At 37.9% G+C, this 20,081-nt stretch overlaps 28 non-coding genes across 28 annotated transcripts; all 28 read right to left on the bottom strand.

Moving 5' to 3' along the window:
* Nucleotides 1–102: 102 nt before the first annotated feature.
* Nucleotides 103–184, bottom strand: Trnas-aga (transfer RNA serine (anticodon AGA)). The gene has a single exon. It is a non-coding gene; the product is annotated as a tRNA-Ser (tRNA).
* A 758-nt stretch (nt 185–942) lies between these two features.
* Trnas-aga (transfer RNA serine (anticodon AGA)) lies at nt 943–1,024 on the bottom strand. The gene has a single exon. It is a non-coding gene; the product is annotated as a tRNA-Ser (tRNA).
* Nucleotides 1,025–5,868: 4,844 nt separating this feature from the next.
* On the bottom strand, nt 5,869–5,950 carry Trnas-aga (transfer RNA serine (anticodon AGA)). The gene has a single exon. It is a non-coding gene; the product is annotated as a tRNA-Ser (tRNA).
* A 363-nt stretch (nt 5,951–6,313) lies between these two features.
* Nucleotides 6,314–6,395, bottom strand: Trnas-cga (transfer RNA serine (anticodon CGA)). Its single transcript has one exon. It is a non-coding gene; the product is annotated as a tRNA-Ser (tRNA).
* A 339-nt stretch (nt 6,396–6,734) lies between these two features.
* Trnas-uga (transfer RNA serine (anticodon UGA)) lies at nt 6,735–6,816 on the bottom strand. Its single transcript has one exon. It is a non-coding gene; the product is annotated as a tRNA-Ser (tRNA).
* Nucleotides 6,817–7,179: 363 nt separating this feature from the next.
* Nucleotides 7,180–7,261, bottom strand: Trnas-cga (transfer RNA serine (anticodon CGA)). Its single transcript has one exon. It is a non-coding gene; the product is annotated as a tRNA-Ser (tRNA).
* Nucleotides 7,262–8,019: 758 nt separating this feature from the next.
* Nucleotides 8,020–8,101, bottom strand: Trnas-uga (transfer RNA serine (anticodon UGA)). The gene has a single exon. It is a non-coding gene; the product is annotated as a tRNA-Ser (tRNA).
* Nucleotides 8,102–8,464: 363 nt separating this feature from the next.
* On the bottom strand, nt 8,465–8,546 carry Trnas-aga (transfer RNA serine (anticodon AGA)). Its single transcript has one exon. It is a non-coding gene; the product is annotated as a tRNA-Ser (tRNA).
* A 363-nt stretch (nt 8,547–8,909) lies between these two features.
* Trnas-aga (transfer RNA serine (anticodon AGA)) lies at nt 8,910–8,991 on the bottom strand. Its single transcript has one exon. It is a non-coding gene; the product is annotated as a tRNA-Ser (tRNA).
* A 758-nt stretch (nt 8,992–9,749) lies between these two features.
* On the bottom strand, nt 9,750–9,831 carry Trnas-uga (transfer RNA serine (anticodon UGA)). Its single transcript has one exon. It is a non-coding gene; the product is annotated as a tRNA-Ser (tRNA).
* Nucleotides 9,832–10,194: 363 nt separating this feature from the next.
* Trnas-uga (transfer RNA serine (anticodon UGA)) lies at nt 10,195–10,276 on the bottom strand. Its single transcript has one exon. It is a non-coding gene; the product is annotated as a tRNA-Ser (tRNA).
* Nucleotides 10,277–10,639: 363 nt separating this feature from the next.
* On the bottom strand, nt 10,640–10,721 carry Trnas-aga (transfer RNA serine (anticodon AGA)). The gene has a single exon. It is a non-coding gene; the product is annotated as a tRNA-Ser (tRNA).
* A 363-nt stretch (nt 10,722–11,084) lies between these two features.
* Nucleotides 11,085–11,166, bottom strand: Trnas-aga (transfer RNA serine (anticodon AGA)). The gene has a single exon. It is a non-coding gene; the product is annotated as a tRNA-Ser (tRNA).
* A 758-nt stretch (nt 11,167–11,924) lies between these two features.
* Nucleotides 11,925–12,006, bottom strand: Trnas-uga (transfer RNA serine (anticodon UGA)). Its single transcript has one exon. It is a non-coding gene; the product is annotated as a tRNA-Ser (tRNA).
* Nucleotides 12,007–12,369: 363 nt separating this feature from the next.
* Trnas-cga (transfer RNA serine (anticodon CGA)) lies at nt 12,370–12,451 on the bottom strand. The gene has a single exon. It is a non-coding gene; the product is annotated as a tRNA-Ser (tRNA).
* A 758-nt stretch (nt 12,452–13,209) lies between these two features.
* On the bottom strand, nt 13,210–13,291 carry Trnas-uga (transfer RNA serine (anticodon UGA)). Its single transcript has one exon. It is a non-coding gene; the product is annotated as a tRNA-Ser (tRNA).
* Nucleotides 13,292–13,625: 334 nt separating this feature from the next.
* On the bottom strand, nt 13,626–13,707 carry Trnas-uga (transfer RNA serine (anticodon UGA)). The gene has a single exon. It is a non-coding gene; the product is annotated as a tRNA-Ser (tRNA).
* A 363-nt stretch (nt 13,708–14,070) lies between these two features.
* Nucleotides 14,071–14,152, bottom strand: Trnas-aga (transfer RNA serine (anticodon AGA)). The gene has a single exon. It is a non-coding gene; the product is annotated as a tRNA-Ser (tRNA).
* Nucleotides 14,153–14,515: 363 nt separating this feature from the next.
* Nucleotides 14,516–14,597, bottom strand: Trnas-aga (transfer RNA serine (anticodon AGA)). Its single transcript has one exon. It is a non-coding gene; the product is annotated as a tRNA-Ser (tRNA).
* Nucleotides 14,598–14,931: 334 nt separating this feature from the next.
* Nucleotides 14,932–15,013, bottom strand: Trnas-uga (transfer RNA serine (anticodon UGA)). Its single transcript has one exon. It is a non-coding gene; the product is annotated as a tRNA-Ser (tRNA).
* A 363-nt stretch (nt 15,014–15,376) lies between these two features.
* On the bottom strand, nt 15,377–15,458 carry Trnas-uga (transfer RNA serine (anticodon UGA)). The gene has a single exon. It is a non-coding gene; the product is annotated as a tRNA-Ser (tRNA).
* A 363-nt stretch (nt 15,459–15,821) lies between these two features.
* On the bottom strand, nt 15,822–15,903 carry Trnas-cga (transfer RNA serine (anticodon CGA)). The gene has a single exon. It is a non-coding gene; the product is annotated as a tRNA-Ser (tRNA).
* A 758-nt stretch (nt 15,904–16,661) lies between these two features.
* Nucleotides 16,662–16,743, bottom strand: Trnas-aga (transfer RNA serine (anticodon AGA)). Its single transcript has one exon. It is a non-coding gene; the product is annotated as a tRNA-Ser (tRNA).
* A 786-nt stretch (nt 16,744–17,529) lies between these two features.
* Trnas-aga (transfer RNA serine (anticodon AGA)) lies at nt 17,530–17,611 on the bottom strand. Its single transcript has one exon. It is a non-coding gene; the product is annotated as a tRNA-Ser (tRNA).
* A 363-nt stretch (nt 17,612–17,974) lies between these two features.
* Trnas-aga (transfer RNA serine (anticodon AGA)) lies at nt 17,975–18,056 on the bottom strand. Its single transcript has one exon. It is a non-coding gene; the product is annotated as a tRNA-Ser (tRNA).
* A 333-nt stretch (nt 18,057–18,389) lies between these two features.
* Nucleotides 18,390–18,471, bottom strand: Trnas-uga (transfer RNA serine (anticodon UGA)). Its single transcript has one exon. It is a non-coding gene; the product is annotated as a tRNA-Ser (tRNA).
* Nucleotides 18,472–18,834: 363 nt separating this feature from the next.
* On the bottom strand, nt 18,835–18,916 carry Trnas-cga (transfer RNA serine (anticodon CGA)). The gene has a single exon. It is a non-coding gene; the product is annotated as a tRNA-Ser (tRNA).
* A 755-nt stretch (nt 18,917–19,671) lies between these two features.
* Nucleotides 19,672–19,756, bottom strand: Trnas-uga (transfer RNA serine (anticodon UGA)). The gene has a single exon. It is a non-coding gene; the product is annotated as a tRNA-Ser (tRNA).
* Nucleotides 19,757–20,081: the final 325 nt, after the last annotated feature.

Below are 20,081 nucleotides of genomic sequence, written 5' to 3'. Positions count from 1 at the left end.
ATTTGCAACACCAATCGAATGTGACAAAACAAGATTCACATTATAAGAACCTATTTCAGTAAAGTTCAAATCATCCAATAGATGCGAAAAGCTTTACATCATCGCAGTTGACAGGATTCGAACCTGTGCGGGCAGAGCCCAATTGATTTCTAGTCAATCGCCTTAACCACTCGGCCACAACTGCTTCTGTTCAGCATAATGTTTGAATGATCTCAAGTCGACAGCGTTATTTATCTAGCCCGTAAGTATTAGGACAAGCTATGTTGAAACATTAAAGTTACAACGGTTTCGACATTTAAAGTTTCATTGATCGACTTTGTTTTAGCTATTATGAAAACTCTGGATGTAAAACCAAGTAATCGCAAAAACTTTTGATATGAAATAAAAGACTTTGCTCTTGCGGAATTCTATGAATGATCGTAAAACCTAAATGTTGTGACTGTGTGTTCCTCACATTTTTTGGAAAATTTTCGTCAAGGCTCAAATCATTCATTGGAAGCCAAAAAACTTTGCATCATCACAGTTGACAGGATTCGAACCTGTGCAGGCACAGCCCAATTGATTTCAAGTCAATCGCCTCAACCAACCGACCCCAACTGCTTAAATTGTAAATGAAGTTTGATCGTTCGGAAGTCGTCAACGTTATATATCTAGACAGTAAGTATTAGAACAAGTTATTCTCAAGCATTTACATATATAGAGGTTAAAACGGTTTCGCGATTTGAGGTTTCCTTATACAATTTCGTTTGCGCAGTCATTGAAACGATGAATGTGAAACCACCTTGTCGTAAAAACTGGAGTTGCAACATGAAAGACCATGCTCACCGGAAGCTCCATGAATAATCGAAAACCGAACTGTTGTGATTGTGTGCGCCTCTTTTGATCTGAACCGTGTTCAGCAAAGCTCAAATTATCTATTGGATGCAAAAAACTTTACATCGCCGCAGTTGACAGGATTCGAACGTGTGCGGGCAGAGCCCAATTGATTTCTAGTCAATCGCCTTAACCACTCGGCCACAACTGCTTCTGTTCAGCATAATGTTTGAATGATCTGAAGTCGACAGCGTTATTTATCTAGTCCGTAAGTATTAGGACAAGTTATGTTGAAACATTAAAGTTACAACGGTTTCGAGAATTGAGCTTTCATCCTACAATTTTATTTCCGCCATCATTGAAACACGTATATTTGTTCCAGCCATCATCGAAACTACGAATGTAAAACACACTACTGGCAAAAACTTGAGATACAAAATAAAAGACTTTGCTTTTGTGAAGTTCCATAAATATTTGCAACACCAATCGAATGTGACAAAACAAGATTCACATTATAAGTGTTCAAATATTATTATATCGTAGTAGTTTAGATAATGTTGGATTATGTTTTAGAGTTGTCTGCTCATCTTTATTATTATTCAACTTATATTTTACCCACAATTCTTTTTCTTCTTCCCCTTGCTTGATTGCATCCTTGACAATGGTGGCTGTATAATAAAAGGTCTCAACTATAAATCTCTTATAATCGCGTATAAAACAATAGGTTATGGGCCCAGGAAGACTCTAATATCAAGCAAGCACCATGGATGATAAACTGTCTGTGGATAAACTTACTACGTCCAACTATTCTACATGGAGATTTAAACTGAAACATTTGCTCATTGCAAAGGAACTTTATGAACATTGTGATGGTAGTATTGCAGAGCCAACGGAAGGTGCAGATGCTAAGAAAGCTTATATAAAACAATCACAGAGAGCTCTTAGTCATATTGTATTGGCGATCAGTGATGAATTCATATATTTGATCACTGAGTGTGAGACACCGAAAGCAGCGTGGGAGAAGCTACAGTCTCACTTCGAAAGAGACACACTAGCAAATCGGATATATCTAAAGAAACAATATTTCAAAGCTATCATGCGTGATGGTACATCTATAGAAAATCATCTAAAATATATGAAGGATATTGTAAACAAGCTCACGGCTATCAAAGCCCCGGTGAGCGAGGAAGATCAGGTAGTAACACTGTTGGGCAGTATGCCGAGTAGCTATGCAACTGTCGTGACAGCCTTAGAAGCGCAAAAGCCTGAAACCCTAACATTAGAATTTGTTCAAAACGCGTTACTCAATGAAGAGCAGAAACATGGCGTAAAAGCTGCCGAAATGGATTCTGGTGAAAGCGGCAAGTATGGAAAAACGACTTCAAATTCTGACACTGCCTTATATACCATCGGAGATAACACGCATGAGAGAAGATGCTATAACTGCAATTCACCATTTCACGTGGTCAGAGATTGCACAGCGCAACAGAATAGTCGAGGTAACTACAATCGTGCTAACTACAATCGTGGAAACTATAGTCGCGGAAACTACAGTCGTGGTCAGGGCCGTGGTCGTGGTCAGGGCCGTGGTCAGGCGAATCAGCATGGAGCTACATTTGTGACTGAATCCCAAGCAACTGAATTTCAAAGTGAGGAGAGTGCTTTTCTAGTAAGAGAAAATATAGCGGCAGCGAAAGAATGGCTCATTGACAGCGGGGCAACTCGTCACATGACTCCTGAAAACGGTGGTTTCAGTACATACACAAAGTTTGACCAGCCTGAGAAAGTTGCTATAGCGGACGGCAGAGTATTGGATGCCGTAAGCTCAGGTAACATTACGATATCAGTGTCCGTTAGCCGGAAAGTGAAAAGAAAAGCCACTCTCCACGATGTACTTCATGTACCAGATTTGAAACAGAATCTATTCTCTGTACAGTCGGCCGCTAGTAAGGGTATGATAGTACAATTTGGCCACAGTAGATGTTGGGTTAAGAACAAACTCCACCAAATACATGCTATGGGAACTCTCGTTGGGAAACTTTACTATTTAGATCTGGAGTCGTCTGATCATAAAGCTAATCTAGCGTCGTCGTGTAACGATATATGGCATAAGAGACTCGCTCATATCAATCCTACCAGCATCGGACTTATGAACCGTGAACAGCTTGTTACAGGTGCCGATCTGTCTATCGTAAGTGTAAGTACCATATGTGACCCTTGTGTGAAAGGTAAAATGGCTCGAAAACCGTTTATAGCTAGAGATGGTATTAAATCTACTAGGGTGCTAGAACTAGTTCATAGCGATGTATGTGGTCCAATGCAGAATAAATCAATTGGTGGCAGTAGATATTTTGTGAGTTTTATTGATGATTTTAGTAGATTCTCGCATGTGTATTTTATCAATGAGAAATCGGATGTATTTTCTGTATTTAAAGATTTTGAAGCCTTAGTGACCAACCAAACCGGCCAGCCAATCGGAACCCTTCGAACTGACGGTGGAGGGGAATACGTATCAAGCGAATTTGAAGAATACCTGCACTCTCAAGGTATTCAGCATCAACTAGCCGTTAGATATTCACAACAGCAAAACGGTGTAGCAGAACGGTATAATCGAACTGTATGTGAATTAGCCCGCGCGTTAGTAATCGACGCCGCATTACCGAAACATTTCTGGGCTGAGGCCATTTCAACAGCTGTTTATGTTAGAAATCGTGCCCCCACTACTGCTCACCATGAGCCCACAACTCCATACCAGCAATGGTACAACTGTAAACCAGATATTAGTAATCTAAGGGTGTTTGGTTCTTTAGCCCATGCTCATGTACCAAGTGAGCTCCGTCAGAAACTGGATAATAAAGCAGAGACAATGATGTTTGTTGGCTATAGCCTTAGATCGAAAGGCTATCGTTTATATAATCCTTCTACTAAGAAAGTCGTAGTGCGCCGAGATGTCGTGATAGATGAAAATAGGTTAGGGTTACCAGAGTCCGAGACTAACCAATGTGAAAATGAAGACAACTCCGAAAAGCTGACAGTTGAATTACCAGAACCTGAAAGTCACTCAGCAGTTACACGAAAATCACAGCGAAACCCCAATCCTATTGTAAGATTCGAGGTTGATGAGTATGTCAATCATGTGGCTTGCCTCACCAGCAATATAACCAAACCGCTAACAATGTCAGAGGCTATGTCTAGTCCCCAATCGAAGCAATGGATGAACGCCGCCTCCGAAGAATACACCGCATTAATCGATAATCAAACCTGGACATTAGTAAAACTACCGGCTGGTCGTAAAGCCATTGGTATTAAGTGGGTGTTCAAAACCAAGTGCAAACCCGATGGAAGCGTGGACAGATTCAAAGCTAGATTAGTAGCCAAAGGGTATAGTCAAAAACAAGGAATAGATTACGATGAAACATTTGCACCAGTAGTGCATCGGTCATCACTTCGAGCGCTTCTATCATATGGCACGGATAGAGGCATGTTGATACATCAAATGGACGTAGTAACAGCTTTTCTCAATGGTAAAGTTTCTGAGGAATTATTTATGACACAACCTGATGGATTTGTATCGCCTGGAAATGAAGAGTTGGTATGCAAATTGAATCGCTCTTTGTATGGCCTAAAGCAATCATCACGATGTTGGAATCTAGTCCTCGATGAGTATCTGCGGCAGCTTGACTTCTCTCCTTCAAGCGTTGAACAATGTGTCTATGTACATAACGACCATGGCGATCAAACGATATTAGCGGTCTATGTAGATGATATCGTAATCCTAAGTGACACTGATCAATCGTTGAAAATAATCAAAGAATTGTTAAGTTCAAAGTTTCAGATGAAAGACCTAGGGCAACTGCAATTTTGTCTAGGTATAAACGCGGAATTCACAGACACCTCAGTGAAGCTGCACCAGAAACATTATATTCAGCAGATTCTTGAGAAGTATGATATGTCCGACTGCAAAAGTGTAGCAACCCCGTTCGCTACAGATATACAACTAGTGAAGGATGACGGCAGTAAATCTGTGGATCACACTCTATATCAAACGATCGTAGGCAGCCTTCTCTACACATCTACAGCTACACGACCAGACATCGCACATTCTGTGGGAGTGTTGTCGAAATTCAATTCAATGCCGACCCAAACGCACCTCACTGCCGCAAAGCGCGCTCTCAGATACTTAAAAGGCACCATGGACTATGGGATTACATTCAACAAAACTGACACACAACCCGTTGGTTATTCAGATGCTAACTGGGCTGAGAACGACGAATCTAGACACTCGATATCCGGAAATGTTTTTATGTCTAGCAGTGGGCATATCAGCTGGTTCAGTAAACGCCAATCGACAATCGCTCTGTCTTCAACAGAAGCCGAGTATATCGCAGCTTTCGAAGCTGCAAAAAAGGCAGCCTGGCTACGGCAATTATTCGTTGACATTACTCGAGAGACATTACCACCAATAGTACTCCGCATAGACAACCAATCGGCCATCAGCATAGCAAACAACACTAACGTTAGTAAGCGCAGCAAACATGGATATAAAATATCATTATATTCGACAAAAAGTCCAAAACCACAATATAGTCACAGAATATTGTCAAACTGATGATATGATAGCCGATATCTTCACCAAACCCCTCCCTAAAATTCGTTTCGAGAAACTTCGTGTTATGTTAAATGTGGGATAGACGCCTGGCTGGCCGATAACTAGGAACATTATTATTACAGGGTGTACGCTTCGTATTTGCATACATTATTTTGTTGTGAAATTATAAAAACTATGTGGGAGTGTTCAAATATTATTATATCGTAGTAGTTTAGATAATGTTGGATTATGTTTTAGAGTTGTCTGCTCGTCTTTATTATTATTCAACTTCTATTTTACCCACAATTCTTTTTCTTCTTCCCCTTGCTTGATTGTATCCTGACAATGGTGGCTGTATAAGAAAAGGTCTCAACTATAAATCCCTTATAATCACGTATAAAACAATAATAAGAAACTATTTCAGTAAAGTTCAAATCATCCAATAGATGCGAAAAGGTTTACATCATCGCGGTTGACAGGATTCGAACTTGTGCGGGCAGGGCCCAATTGATTTCTAGTCAATCGCCTTAACCACTCGGCCACAACTGCTTACGTTTTAAATGAAGATTGATTGTTCCGAAATTGTCAACATTATATATTTAGACAGTTAGTATTAGAACAAGTTATTCTGAAACGTTTAAATTACAATGGTTTCGAGATTTGAGCTTTCATCCTACAATTTTATTTCCGCCATCATTGAAACACGTATATTTGTTCCAGCCATCATCGAAACTACGAATGTAAAACACACTACTGGCAAAAACTTGAGATACAAAATAAAAGACTTTGCTTTTGTGAAGTTCCATAAATATTTGCAACACCAATCGAATGTGACAAAACGAGATTCACTTTATAAGAACCTATTTCAGTAAAGTTCAAATCATCCAATAGATGCGAAAAGCTTTACATCATCGCAGTTGACAGGATTCGAACCTGTGCGGGCAGAGCCCAATTGATTTCGAGTCAATCGCCTTAACCACTCGGCCACAACTGCTTCTGTTCAGCATAATGTTTGTATGATCTCAAGTCGACAGCGTTATTTATCTAGCCCGTAAGTATTAGGACAAGCTATGTTGAAACATTAAAGTTACAAGGAAGTTTGAACTACATTTGAAGTTTCATTGATCGACGTTGTTTTAGCTATTATGAAAACTCTGGATGTAAAACCAAGTAATCGCAATAACCTTTGATATGAAATAAAAAACTTTGCTCTTGCGGAATTCTATGAATGATCGTTAAACCTAAATGTTGTGACTGTGTGTTCCTCACATTTTTTGGAAAATTTTCGTCAAGGCTCAAATCATTCATTGGAAGCCAAAAAACTTTGCACCATCACAGTTGACAGGATTCGAACCTGTGCAGGCACAGCCCAATTGATTTCAAGTCAATCGCCTTAACCACTCGACCACAACTGCTTACGTTTTAAATGAAGATTGATCGTTCCGAAATTGTCAACATTATATATTTAGACAGTTAGTATTAGAACAAGTTATTCTGAAACGTTTAAGTTACTACGGTTTCGAGATTTGAGCTTTCATCCTACAATTTTAATTCCGCCATCATTGAAACACGTATATTTGTTCCAGCCATCATCGAAACTACGAATGTAAAACACACTACTGGCAAAAACTTGAGATACAAAATAAAAGACTTTGCTTTTGTGAAGTTCCATAAACATTTGCAGCACCAATCGAATGTGACAAAACAAGATTCACATTATAAGAACCTATTTCAGCAAAGTTCAAATCATCCAATAGATGCGAAAAGCTTTACATCATCGCAGTTGACAGGATTCGAACCTGAGCGGGCAGAGCACAATTGATTTCGAGTCAATCCCCTTAACCACTCGACCACAACTGCTTCTGTTCAGCATAATGTTTGTATGATCTCAAGTCGACAGCGTTATTTATCTAGCCCGTAAGTATTAGGACAACCTATGTTGAAACATTAAAGTTAAAACGGTTTCCATATTTAATGTTTCATTAAACGATTTTGTTTGAGCAACTTTGAAAACTCTGGATGTAAAACCAAGTTATCGCAAAAACTTTTGATATGTAATAAAAGACTTTGCTCTTGCGGAATGCTATGAATGATCGTAAAACCTAAATGTTGTGATTGTAGGTGCCTAACATTTTTTGGAAAATTTTCGTCAAGGCTCAAATCATTCATTGGAAGCCAAAAAACTTTGCACCATCGCAGCTGATAGGATTCGAACCTGTGCAGGCACAGCCCAATTGATTTCAAGTCAATCGCCTCAACCAATCGACCCCAACTGCTTAAATTGTAAATGAAGTTTGATCGTTCGGAAGTCGTCAACGTTATATATCTAGACAGTAAGTATTAGAACAAGTTATTCTCAAGCATTTACATATATAGAGGTTAAAACGGTTTCGCGATTTGAGGTTTCCTTATACAATTTCGTTTGCGCAGTCATTGAAACGATGAATGTAAAAGCACCTCGTCGTAAAAACTGGAGATGCAACATGAAAGACCATGCTCACCGGAAGCTCCATGAATAATCGAAAACCGAACTGTTGTGATTGTATGCGCCTCTTTTGATCTGAACTGTGTTCAGCAAAGCTCAAATCATCTATTGTACGCAAAAAACTTTACATCGCCGCAGTTGACAGGATTCGAACCTGTGCGGGCATAGCCCAATTGATTTCAAGTCAATCGCCTTAACCACTCGGCCACAACTGCTTACGTTTTAAATGAAGATTGATTGTTCCGAAATTGTCAACATTATATATTTAGACAGTTAGTATTAGAACAAGTTATTCTGAAACGTTTAAATTACAACGGTTTCGAGATTTGAGCTTTCATCCTACAATTTTATTTCCGCCATCATTGAAACACGTATAATTGTTCCAGCCATCATCGAAACTAGGAATGTAAAACACACAACTGGCAAAAACTTGAGATACAAAATAAAAGACTTTGCTTTTGTGAAGTTCCATAAATATTTGCAACACCAATCGAATGTGACAAAACAAGATTCACATTATAAGAACCTATTTCAGTAAAGTTCAAATCATCCAATAGATGCGAAAAGGTTTACATCATCGCGATTGACAGGATTCGAACTTGTGCGGGCAGGGCCCAATTGATTTCTAGTCAATCGCCTTAACCACTCGGCCACAACTGCTTACGTTTTAAATGAAGATTGATCGTTCCGAAATTGTCAACATTATATATTTAGACAGTTAGTATTAGAAAAAGTTATTCTGAAACGTTTAAATTACAACGGTTTCGAGATTTGAGCATTCATCCTACAATTTTATTTCCGCCATCATTGAAACACGTATATTTGTTCCAGCCATCATCGAAACTACGAATGTAAAACACACTACTGGCAAAAACTTGAGATACAAAATAAAACACTTTGCTTTTGTGAAGTTCCATAAATATTTGCAACACCAATCGAATGTGACAAAACGAGATTTACTTTATAAGAGCCTATTTCAGTAAAGTTCAAATCATCCAATAGATGCGAAAAGCTTTACATCATCGCAGTTGACAGGATTCGAACCTGTGCGGGCAGAGCCCAATTGATTTCTAGTCAATCGCCTTAACCACTCGGCCACAACTGCTTCTGTTCAGCATAATGTTTGTATGATCTCAAGTCGACAGCGTTATTTATCTAGCCCGTAAGTATTAGGACAAGCTATGTTGAAACATCAAAGTTACAACGGTTTCGACATTTAAAGTTTCATTGATCGACTTTGTTTTAGCTATTATGAAAACTCTGGATGTAAAACCAAGTAATCGCAAAAACTTTTGATATGTAATAAAAGACTTTGCTCTTGCGGAATGCTATGAATGATCGTAAAACCTAAATGTTGTGATTGTAGGTGCCTCACATTTTTTGGAAAATTTTCGTCAAGGCTCAAATCATTCATTGGAAGCCAAAAAACTTTGCACCATCGCAGCTGATAGGATTCGAACCTGTGCAGGCACAGCCCAATTGATTTCAAGTCAATCGCCTCAACCAACCGACCCCAACTGCTTAAATCGTAAATGAAGTTTGATCGTTCGGAAGTCGTCAACGTTATATATCTAGACAGTGAGTATTAGAACAAGTTATTCTCAAGCATTTACATATATAGAGGTTAAAACGGTTTCGCGATTTGAGGTTTCCTTATACAATTTCGTTTGCGCAGTCATTGAAACGATGAATGTAAAACCACCTTGTCGTAAAAACTACAGATGCAACATGAAAGACCATGCTCACCGGAAGCTCCATGAATAATCGAAAACCGAACTGTTGTGATTGTATGCGCCTCTTTTGATCTGAACCGTGTTCAGCAAAGCTCAAATCATCTATTGGACGCAAAAAACTTTACATCGCCGCAGTTGATAGGATTCGAACCTGTGCGGGCATAGCCCAATTGATTTCAAGTCAATCGCCTTAACCAAACGGCCACAACTGCTTACGTTTTAAATGAAGATTGATTGTTCCGAAATTGTCAACATTATATATTTAGACAGTTAGTATTAGAACAAGTTATTCTGAAACGTTTAAATTACAACGGTTTCGAGATTTGAGCTTTCATCCTACAAGTTTATTTCCGCCATCATTGAAACACGTATATTTGTTCCAGCCATCATCGAAACTACGAATGTAAAACACACAACTGGCAAAAACTTGAGATACAAAATAAAAGACTTTGCTTTTGTGAAGTTCCATAAATATTTGCAACACCAATCGAATGTGACAAAACAAGATTCACATTATAAGAACCTATTTTAGTAAAGTTCAAATGATCCAATAGATGCGAAAAGCTTTACATCATCGCAGTTGACAGGATTCGAACCTGTGCAGGCACAGCCCAATTGATTTCAAGTCAATCGCCTTAACCACTCGACCACAACTGCTTACGCTTTAAATGAAGATTGATCGTTCCGAAATTGTCAACATTATATATTTAGACAGTTAGTATTAGAACAAGTTATTCTGAAACGTTTAAATTACAACGGTTTCGAGATTTGAGCTTTCATCCTACAAGTTTATTTCCGCCATCATTGAAACACGTATATTTGTTCCAGCCATCATCGAAACTACGAATGTAAAACACACAACTGGCAAAAACTTGAGATACAAAATAAAAGACTTTGCTTTTGTGAAGTTCCATAAATATTTGCAACACCAATCGAACGTGACAAAATGAGATTCACTTTATAAGAACCTACTTCAGTAAAGTTCAAATCATCCAATAGATGCGAAAAGCTTTACATCATCGCAGTTGACAGGATTCGAACCTGTGCGGGCAGAGCCCAATTGATTTCTAGTCAATCGCCTTAACCACTCGGCCACAACTGCTTCTGTTCAGCATAATGTTTGAATGATCTCAAGTCGACAGCGTTATTTATCTAGTCCGTAAGTATTAGAACATGTTAGGTTGAAACATTAAAGTTACAACGGTTTCGAGAATTGAGCATTCATCCTACAATTTTATTTCCGCCATCATTGAAACACGTATATTTGTTCCAGCCATCATCGAGAATACGAATGTAAAACACACTACTGGCAAAAACTTGAGATACAAAATAAAAGACTTTGCTTTTGCGAAGCTCCATAACTATTTGCAACACCAATCGAATGTGACAAAACATGATTCACATTATAAGAACCTTTTTCAACAAAGTGCAAATCATCCAATAGATGCGAAAAGCTTTACATCATCGCAGTTGACAGGATTCGAACCTGTGCGGGCAGAGCCCAATTGATTTCTAATCAATCGCTTTAACCACTCGGCCACAACTGCTTCTGTTCAGCATAATGTTTGAATGATCTGAAGTCGACAGCGTTATTTATCTAGTCCATAAGTATTAGGACAAGCTATGTTGAAACATTAAAGTTACAACGGTTTCGACATTTAAAGTTTCATTGATCGACTTTGTTTTAGCTATTATGAAAACTCTGGATGTAAAACCAAGTAATCGCAATAACCTTTGATATGAAATAAAAAACTTTGCTCTTGCGGAATTCTATGAATGATCGTAAAACCTAAATGTTGTGACTGTGTGTTCCTTACATTTCTTGGAAAATTTTCGTCAAGGCTCAAATCATTCATTGGAAGGCAAAAAACTTTGCATCATCACAGTTGACAGGATTCGAACCTGTGCAGGCACAGCCCAATTGATTTCAAGTCAATCGCCTCAACCAATCGGCCCCAACTGCTTAAATTGTAAATGAAGTTTGATCGTTCGGAAGTCGTCAACGTTTTATATCTAGACACTAAGTATTAGAACAAGTTATTCTCAAGCATTTACATATATAGAGGTTAAAACGGTTTCGCGATTTGAGGTTTCCTTATACAATTTCGTTTGCGCAGTCATTGAAACGATGAATGTAAAAGCACCTTGTCGTAAAAACTGGAGATGCAACATGAAAGACCATGCCAACCGGAAGCTCCATGAATAATCGAAAACCGAACTGTTGTGATTGTATGCGCCTCTTTTGATCTGAACCGTGTTCAGCAAAGCTCCAATCATCTATTGGACGCAAAAAACTTTACATCGCCGCAGTTGATAGGATTCGAACCTGTGCGGGCATAGCCCAATTGATTTCAAGTCAATCGCCTTAACCACTCGACCACAACTGCTTACGTTTTAAATGAAGATTGATCGTTCCGAAATTGTCAACATTATATATTTAGACAGTTAGTATTAGAACAAGTTATTCTGAAACGTTTAAGTTACTACGGTTTCGAGATTTGAGCTTTCATCCTACAATTTTATTTCCGCCATCATTGAAACACGTATAATTGTTCCAGCCATCATCGAAACTAGGAATGTAAAACACACAACTGGCAAAAACTTGAGATACAAAATAAAAGACTTTGCTTTTGTGAAGTTCCATAAACATTTGCAGCACCAATCGAATGTGACAAAACAAGATTCACATTATAAGAACCTATTTCAGCAAAGTTCAAATCATCCAATAGATGCGAAAAGCTTTACATCATCGCAGTTGACAGGATTCGAACCTGAGCGGGCAGAGCACAATTGATTTCGAGTCAATCCCCTTAACCACTCGACCACAACTGCTTCTGTTCAGCATAATGTTTGTATGATCTCAAGTCGACAGCGTTATTTATCTAGCCCGTAAGTATTAGGACAACCTATGTTGAAACATTAAAGTTAAAACGGTTTCCATATTTAATGTTTCATTAAACGATTTTGTTTGAGCAACTTTGAAAACTCTGGATGTAAAACCAAGTAATCGCAAAAACTTTTGATATGTAATAAAAGACTTTGCTCTTGCGGAATGCTATGAATGATCGTAAAACCTAAATGTTGTGATTGTAGGTGCCTAACAATTTTTGGAAAATTTTCGTCAAGGCTCAAATCATTCATTGGAAGCCAAAAAACTTTGCACCATCGCAGCTGATAGGATTCGAACCTGTGCAGGCACAGCCCAATTGATTTCAAGTCAATCGCCTCAACCAATCGACCCCAACTGCCTAAATTGTAAATGAAGTTTGATCGTTCGGAAGTCGTCAACGTTATATATCTAGACAGTAAGTATTAGAACAAGTTATTCTCAAGCATTTACATATATAGAGGTTAAAACGGTTTCGCGATTTGAGGTTTCCTTATACAATTTCGTTTGCGCAGTCATTGAAACGATGAATGTAAAAGCACCTCGTCGTAAAAACTGGAGATGCAACATGAAAGACCATGCTCACCGGAAGCTCCATGAATAATCGAAAACCGAACTGTTGTGATTGTATGCGCCTCTTTTGATCTGAACTGTGTTCAGCAAAGCTCAAATCATCTATTGTACGCAAAAAACTTTACATCGCCGCAGTTGACAGGATTCGAACCTGTGCGGGCATAGCCCAATTGATTTCAAGTCAATCGCCTTAACCACTCGGCCACAACTGCTTCTGTTCAGCATAATGTTTGAGCGATCTGAAGTCGACAGCGTTATTTATATAGCCCGTAAGTATTAGGACAACCTATGTTGAAACATTAAAGTTAAAACGGTTTCGACATTTAATGTTTCATTAAACGACTTTGTTTGAGCTACTTTGAAAACTCTGGCTGTAACACCAAGTAATCGCAAAAACTTTTGATATGGAATAAAAGACTTTGCTCTTGCGGAATTCTATGAATGATCGTTAAACCTAAATGTTGTGATTGTAGGTGCCTCAAATTTTTTGGAAAATTTTCGTCAAGGCTCAAATCATTCATTGGAAGCCAAAAAACTTTGCACCATCACAGTTGACAGGATTCGAACCTGTGCGGGCATAGCCCAATTGATTTCAAGTCAATCGCCTTAACCACTCGGCCACAACTGCTTACGTTTTAAATGAAGATTGATTGTTCCGAAATTGTCAACATTATATATTTAGACAGTTAGTATTAGAACAAGTTATTCTGAAACGTTTAAATTACAACGGTTTCGAGATTTGAGCTTTCATCCTACAATTTTATTTCCGCCATCATTGAAACACGTATAATTGTTCCAGCCATCATCGAAACTAGGAATGTAAAACACACAACTGGCAAAAACTTGAGATACAAAATAAAAGACTTTGCTTTTGTGAAGTTCCATAAATATTTGCAACACCAATCGAATGTGACAAAACAAGATTCACATTATAAGAACCTATTTCAGTAAAGTCCAAATCATCCAATAGATGCGAAAAGGTTTACATCATCGCGATTGACAGGATTCGAACTTGTGCGGGCAGGGCCCAATTGATTTCTAGTCAATCGCCTTAACCACTCGGCCACAACTGCTTACGTTTTAAATGAAGATTGATTGTTCCGAAATTGTCAACATTATATATTTAGACAGTTAGTATTAGAACAAGTTATTCTGAAACGTTTAAATTACAACCGTTTCGAGATTTGAGCTTTCATCCTACAATTTTATTTCCGCCATCATTGAAACACGTATATTTGTTCCAGCCATCATCGAAACTACGAATGTAAAACACACTACTGGCAAAAACTTGAGATACAAAATAAAACACTTTGCTTTTGTGAAGTTCCATAAATATTTGCAACACCAATCGAATGTGACAAAACGAGATTTACTTTATAAGAGCCTATTTCAGTAAAGTTCAAATCATCCAATAGATGCGAAAAGCTTTACATCATCGCAGTTGACAGGATTCGAACCTGTGCGGGCAGAGCCCAATTGATTTCTAGTCAATCGCCTTAACCACTCGGCCACAACTGCTTCTGTTCAGCATAATGTTTGTATGATCTCAAGTCGACAGCGTTATTTATCTAGCCCGTAAGTATTAGGACAAGCTATGTTGAAACATTAAAGTTACAACGGTTTCGACATTTAAAGTTTCATTGATCGACTTTGTTTTAGCTATTATGAAAACTCTAGATGTAAAACCAAGTAATCGCAAAAACTTTTGATATGTAATAAAAGACTTTGCTCTTGCGGAATGCTATGAATGATCGTAAAACCTAAATGTTGTGATTGTAGGTGCCTCAAATTTTTTGGAAAATTTTCGTCAAGGCTCAAATCATTCATTGGAAGCCAAAAAACTTTGCACCATCGCAGCTGATAGGATTCGAACCTGTGCGGGCATAGCCCAATTGATTTCAAGTCAATCGCCTTAACCACTCGGCCACAACTGCTTACGTTTTAAATGAAGATTGATTGTTCCGAAATTGTCAACATTATATATTTAGACAGTTAGTATTAGAACAAGTTATTCTGAAACGTTTAAATTACAACGGTTTCGAGATTTGAGCTTTCATCCTACAAGTTTATTTCCGCCATCATTGAAACACGTATATTTGTTCCAGCCATCATCGAAACTACGAATGTAAAACACACAACTGGCAAAAAGTTGAGATACAAAATAAAAGACTTTGCTTTTGTGAAGTTCCATAAATATTTGCAACACCAATCGAATGTGACAAAACAAGATTCACATTATAAGAACCTATTTTAGTAAAGTTCAAATGATCCAATAGATGCGAAAAGCTTTACATCATCGCAGTTGATAGGATTCGAACCTGTGCAGGCACAGCCCAATTGATTTCAAATGAATCGCCTTAACCACTCGACCACAACTGCTTACGTTTTAAATGAAGATTGATCGTTCCGAAATTGTCAACATTATATATTTAGACAGTTAGTATTAGAACAAGTTATTCTGAAACGTTTAAGTTACTACGGTTTCGAGATTTGAGCTTTCATCCTACAATTTTATTTCCGCCATCATTGAAACACGTATATTTGTTCCAGCCATCATCGAAACTACGAATGTAAAACACACTACTGGCAAAAACTTGAGATACAAAATAAAAGACTTTGCTTTTGTGAAGTTCCATAAACATTTGCAGCACCAATCGAATGTGACAAAACAAGTTTCACATTATAAGAACCTATTTCAGCAAAGTTCAAATCATCCAATCGATGCGAAAAGCTTTACATCATCGCAGTTGACAGGATTCGAACCTGAGCGGGCAGAGCCCAATTGATTTCGAGTCAATCCCCTTAACCACTCGACCACAACTGCTTCTGTTCAGCATAATGTTTGAATGATCTGAAGTCGACAGCGTTATTTATCTAGTCCGTAAGTATTAGGACAAGTTATGTTAAAACATTAAAGTTACAACGGTTTCGACATTTCAAGTTTCATTAAACGCCTTGGTTTTAGCTATTATGAAAACTCTGGATGTAAAACCAAGTAATCGCAAAAACTTTTGATATGAAATAAAAGACTTTGCTCTTGCGGAATTCTATGAATGATCGTAAAACCTAAATGTTGTGACTGTGTGTTCCTCACATTTTTTGGAAAATTTTCGTCAAGGCTCAAATAATTCATAGGAAGCCAAAAAACTTTGCATCATCACAGTTGACAGGATTCGAACCTGTGCAGGCACAGCCCAATTGATTTCAAGTCAATCGCCTCAACCACCCGACCCCAACTGCTTAAATTGTAAATTAAGTTTGATCGTTCGGAAGTCGTCAACGTTATATATCTAGACAGTAAGTATTAGAACAAGTTATTCTCAAGCATTTACATATATAGAGGTTAAAACGGTTTCGCAATTTGAGGTTTCCTTATACAATTTCGTTTGCGCAGTCATTGAAACGATGAATGTAAAACCACCTTGTCGTAAAAACTGGAGATGCAACATGAAAGACCATGCTCACCGGAAGCTCCATGAATAATCGAAAACCGAACTGTTGTGATTGTATGCGCCTCTTTTGATCTGAACTGTGTTCCGCAAAGCTCAAATCATCTATTGGACGCAAATAACTTTACATCGCCGCAGTTAACAGGATTCGATCCTGTGCGGGCAGAGCCCAATTGATTTCTAGTCAATCGCCTTAACCACTCAGCCACGACTGCTTACGTTTTAAATGAAGATTGTTGTTCCGAAATTGTCAACATTATATATTTAGACAGTTAGTATTAGAACAAGTTATTCTGAAACGTTTAAATTACAACGGTTTCGAGATTTGAGCTTTCATCCTACAATTTTATTTTCGCCATCATTGAAACACGTATATTTGTTTCAGCCATCATCGAAACTACGAATGTAGAACACACAACTGGCAAAAACTTTTGATACAAAATAAAAGACTTTGCTTTTGCGGAATTCTATGAATGATCGTATAACCTAAATGTTGTGACTGTGTGTTCCTCACATTTTTTGGAAAATTTCATCAAGGCTCAAATCATTCATTGGAAGCCAAAAAACTTTACATCATCGCAGTTGACAGGATTCAAACCTGTGCAGGCACAGCCCAATTGATTTCAAGTCAATCGCCTCAACCAACCGACCCCAACTGCTTAAATTGTAAATGAAGTTTGATCGTTCGGAAGTCGTAAACGTTATATATCTAGACAGTAAGTATTAGAACAAGTTATTCTCAAGCATTTACATATATAGAGGTTAAAACGGTTTCGCGATTTGAGGTTTCCTAATACAATTTCGTTTGCGCAGTCATTGAAACGATGAATGTAAAAGCACCTCGTCGTAAAAACTGGAGATGCAACATGAAAGACCATGCTCACCGGAAGCTCCATGAATAATCGAAAACCGAACTGTTGTGATTGTATGCGCCTCTTTTGATCTGAACCGTGTTCAGCAAAGCTCCAATCATCTATTGGACGCAAAAAACTTTACATCGCCGCAGTTGATAGGATTCGAACCTGTGCGGGCAGAGCCCAATTGATTTCTAGTCAAACGCCTTAACCACTCGGCCACGACTGCTTACGTTTTAAATGAAGATTGACTGTTCCGAAATTGTCAACATTATATATTTAGACAGTTAGTATTAGAACAAGTTATTCTGAAACAATTAAATTACAACGGTTTCGAGAATTGAGCTTTCATCCTACAATTTTAGTTCCGCCATTATTGAAACACGTATATTTGTTCCAGCCATCATCGAGAATACGAATGTAAAACACACAACTGGCAAAAACTTGAGATACAAAATAAAAGACTTTGCTTTTGCGAAGCTCCATAACTATTTGCAACACCAATCGAATGTGACAAAACATGATTCACATTATAAGAACCTTTTTCAACAAAGTTCAAATCATCCAATAGATGCGAAAAGCTTTACATCATCGCAGTTGACAGGATTCGAACCTGTGCGGGCAGAGCCCAATTGATTTCTAATCAATCGCTTTAACCACTCGGCCACAACTGCTTCTGTTCAGCATAATGTTTGAATGATCTGAAGTCGACAGCGTTATTTATCTAGTCCATAAGTATTAGGACAAGCTATGTTGAAACATTAAAGTTACAACGGTTTCGACATTTAAAGTTTCATTAAACGACTTTGTTTTAGCTATTATGAAAACTCCGGATGTCAAATCAAATAATCGCAAAAACTTTTGATATGAAATAAAAGACTTTGCTCTTGCGGATTTCTATGAATGATCGTAAAACCTAAATGTTGTGACTGTGTGTTCCTCACAGTTTTTGGAAAATTTCATCAAGGCTCAAATCATTCATTGGAAGCCAAAAAACTTTTCATCATCGCAGTTGACAGGATTCGAACCTGTGCGGGCATAGCCCAATTGATTTCAAGTCAATCGCCTTAACCACTCGGCCACAACTGCTTACAATTTAAATGAAGATTGATTGTTCCGAAATTGTCAACATTATATATTTAGACAGTTAGTATTAGAACAAGTTATTCTGAAACGTTTAAGTTACAACGGCTTCGAGATTTGAGCTTTCATCCTACAATTTTATTTCCGCCATCATTGAAACACGTATATTTGTTCCAGCCATCATCGAAACTACGAATGTAAAACACACATTTGGCAAAAACTTGAGATACAAAATAAAAGACTTTGCTTTTGTGAAGTTCCATAAATATTTGCAACACCAATCGAATGTGACAAAACAAGATTCACATTATAAGAACCTATTTCAGTAAAGTTCAAATCATCCAATAGATGCGAAAAGCTTTACATCATCGCAGTTGACAGGATTCGAACCTGTCCAGGCAGAGCCCAATTGATTTCGAGTCAATCGCCTTAACCACTCGGCCACAACTGCTTTTGTTCAGCATAATGTTTGTATGATCTCAAGTCGACAGCGTTATTTATCTAGCCCGTAAGTATTAGGACAACCTATGTTGAAACATTAAAGTTAAAACGGTTTCGACATTTAATGTTTCATTAAACGACTTTGTTTGAGCTACTTTGAAAACTCTGGCTGTAACACCAAGTAATCGCAAAAACTTTTGATATGAAATAAAAGACTTTGCTCTTGCGGAATTCTATGAATGATCGTTACACCTAAATGTTGTGATTGTGTGTGCCTCAAATTTTTTGGAAAATTTTCGTCAAGGCTCAAATCATTCATTGGAAGCCAAAAAACTTTGCACCATCGCAGCTGATAGGATTCGAACCTGTTCAGGCACAGCCCAATTGATTTCAAGTCAATCGCCTCAACCAACCGACCCCAACTGCTTAAATTGTAAATGAAGTTTGATCGTTCGGAAGTCGTCAATGTTATATATCTAGACAGTAAGTATTAGAACAAGTTATTCTCAAGCATTTACATATATAGAGGTTAAAACGGTTTCGCGATTTGAGGTTTCCTTATACAATTTCGTTTGCACAGTCATTGAAACGATGAATGTAAAACCACCTTGTCGTAAAAACTAGAGATGCAACATGAAAGACCATGCTCACCGGAAGCTCCATGAATAATCGAAAACCGAACTGTTGTGATTGTATGCGCCTCTTTTGATCTGAACTGTGTTCAGCAAAGCTCAAATCATCTATTGGACGCAAAAAACTTTACATCGCCCCAGTTGACAGGATTCAAACCTGTGCGGGCATAGCCCAATTGATTTCAAGTCAATCGCCTTAACCACTCGGCCACAAATGCTTACGTTTTAAATGAAGATTGATTGTTCCGAAATTGTCAACATTATATATTTAGACAGTTAGTATTAGAACAAGTTATTCTGAAACGTTTAAATTACAACGGTTTCGAGATTTGAGCTTTCATCATACAATTTTATTTCCGCCATCATTGAAACACGTATATTTGTTCCAGCCATCATCGAAACTAGGAATGTAAAACACACTACTGGCAAAAACTTGAGATACAAAATAAAAGACTTTGCTTTTGTGAAGTTCCATAAATATTTGCAACACCAATCGAATGTGACAAAACAAGATTCACATTATAAGAACCTATTTCAGTAAAG

The sequence above is a fragment of the Watersipora subatra genome, chromosome 1, assembly GCF_963576615.1.
Source record: "Watersipora subatra chromosome 1, tzWatSuba1.1, whole genome shotgun sequence".
Lineage (NCBI taxonomy): Eukaryota > Metazoa > Bryozoa > Gymnolaemata > Cheilostomatida > Watersiporidae > Watersipora > Watersipora subatra.
The sequence above is the reverse complement of the archived record's forward strand: the minus strand, read 5'-3'. Positions and strand labels throughout refer to the sequence as shown.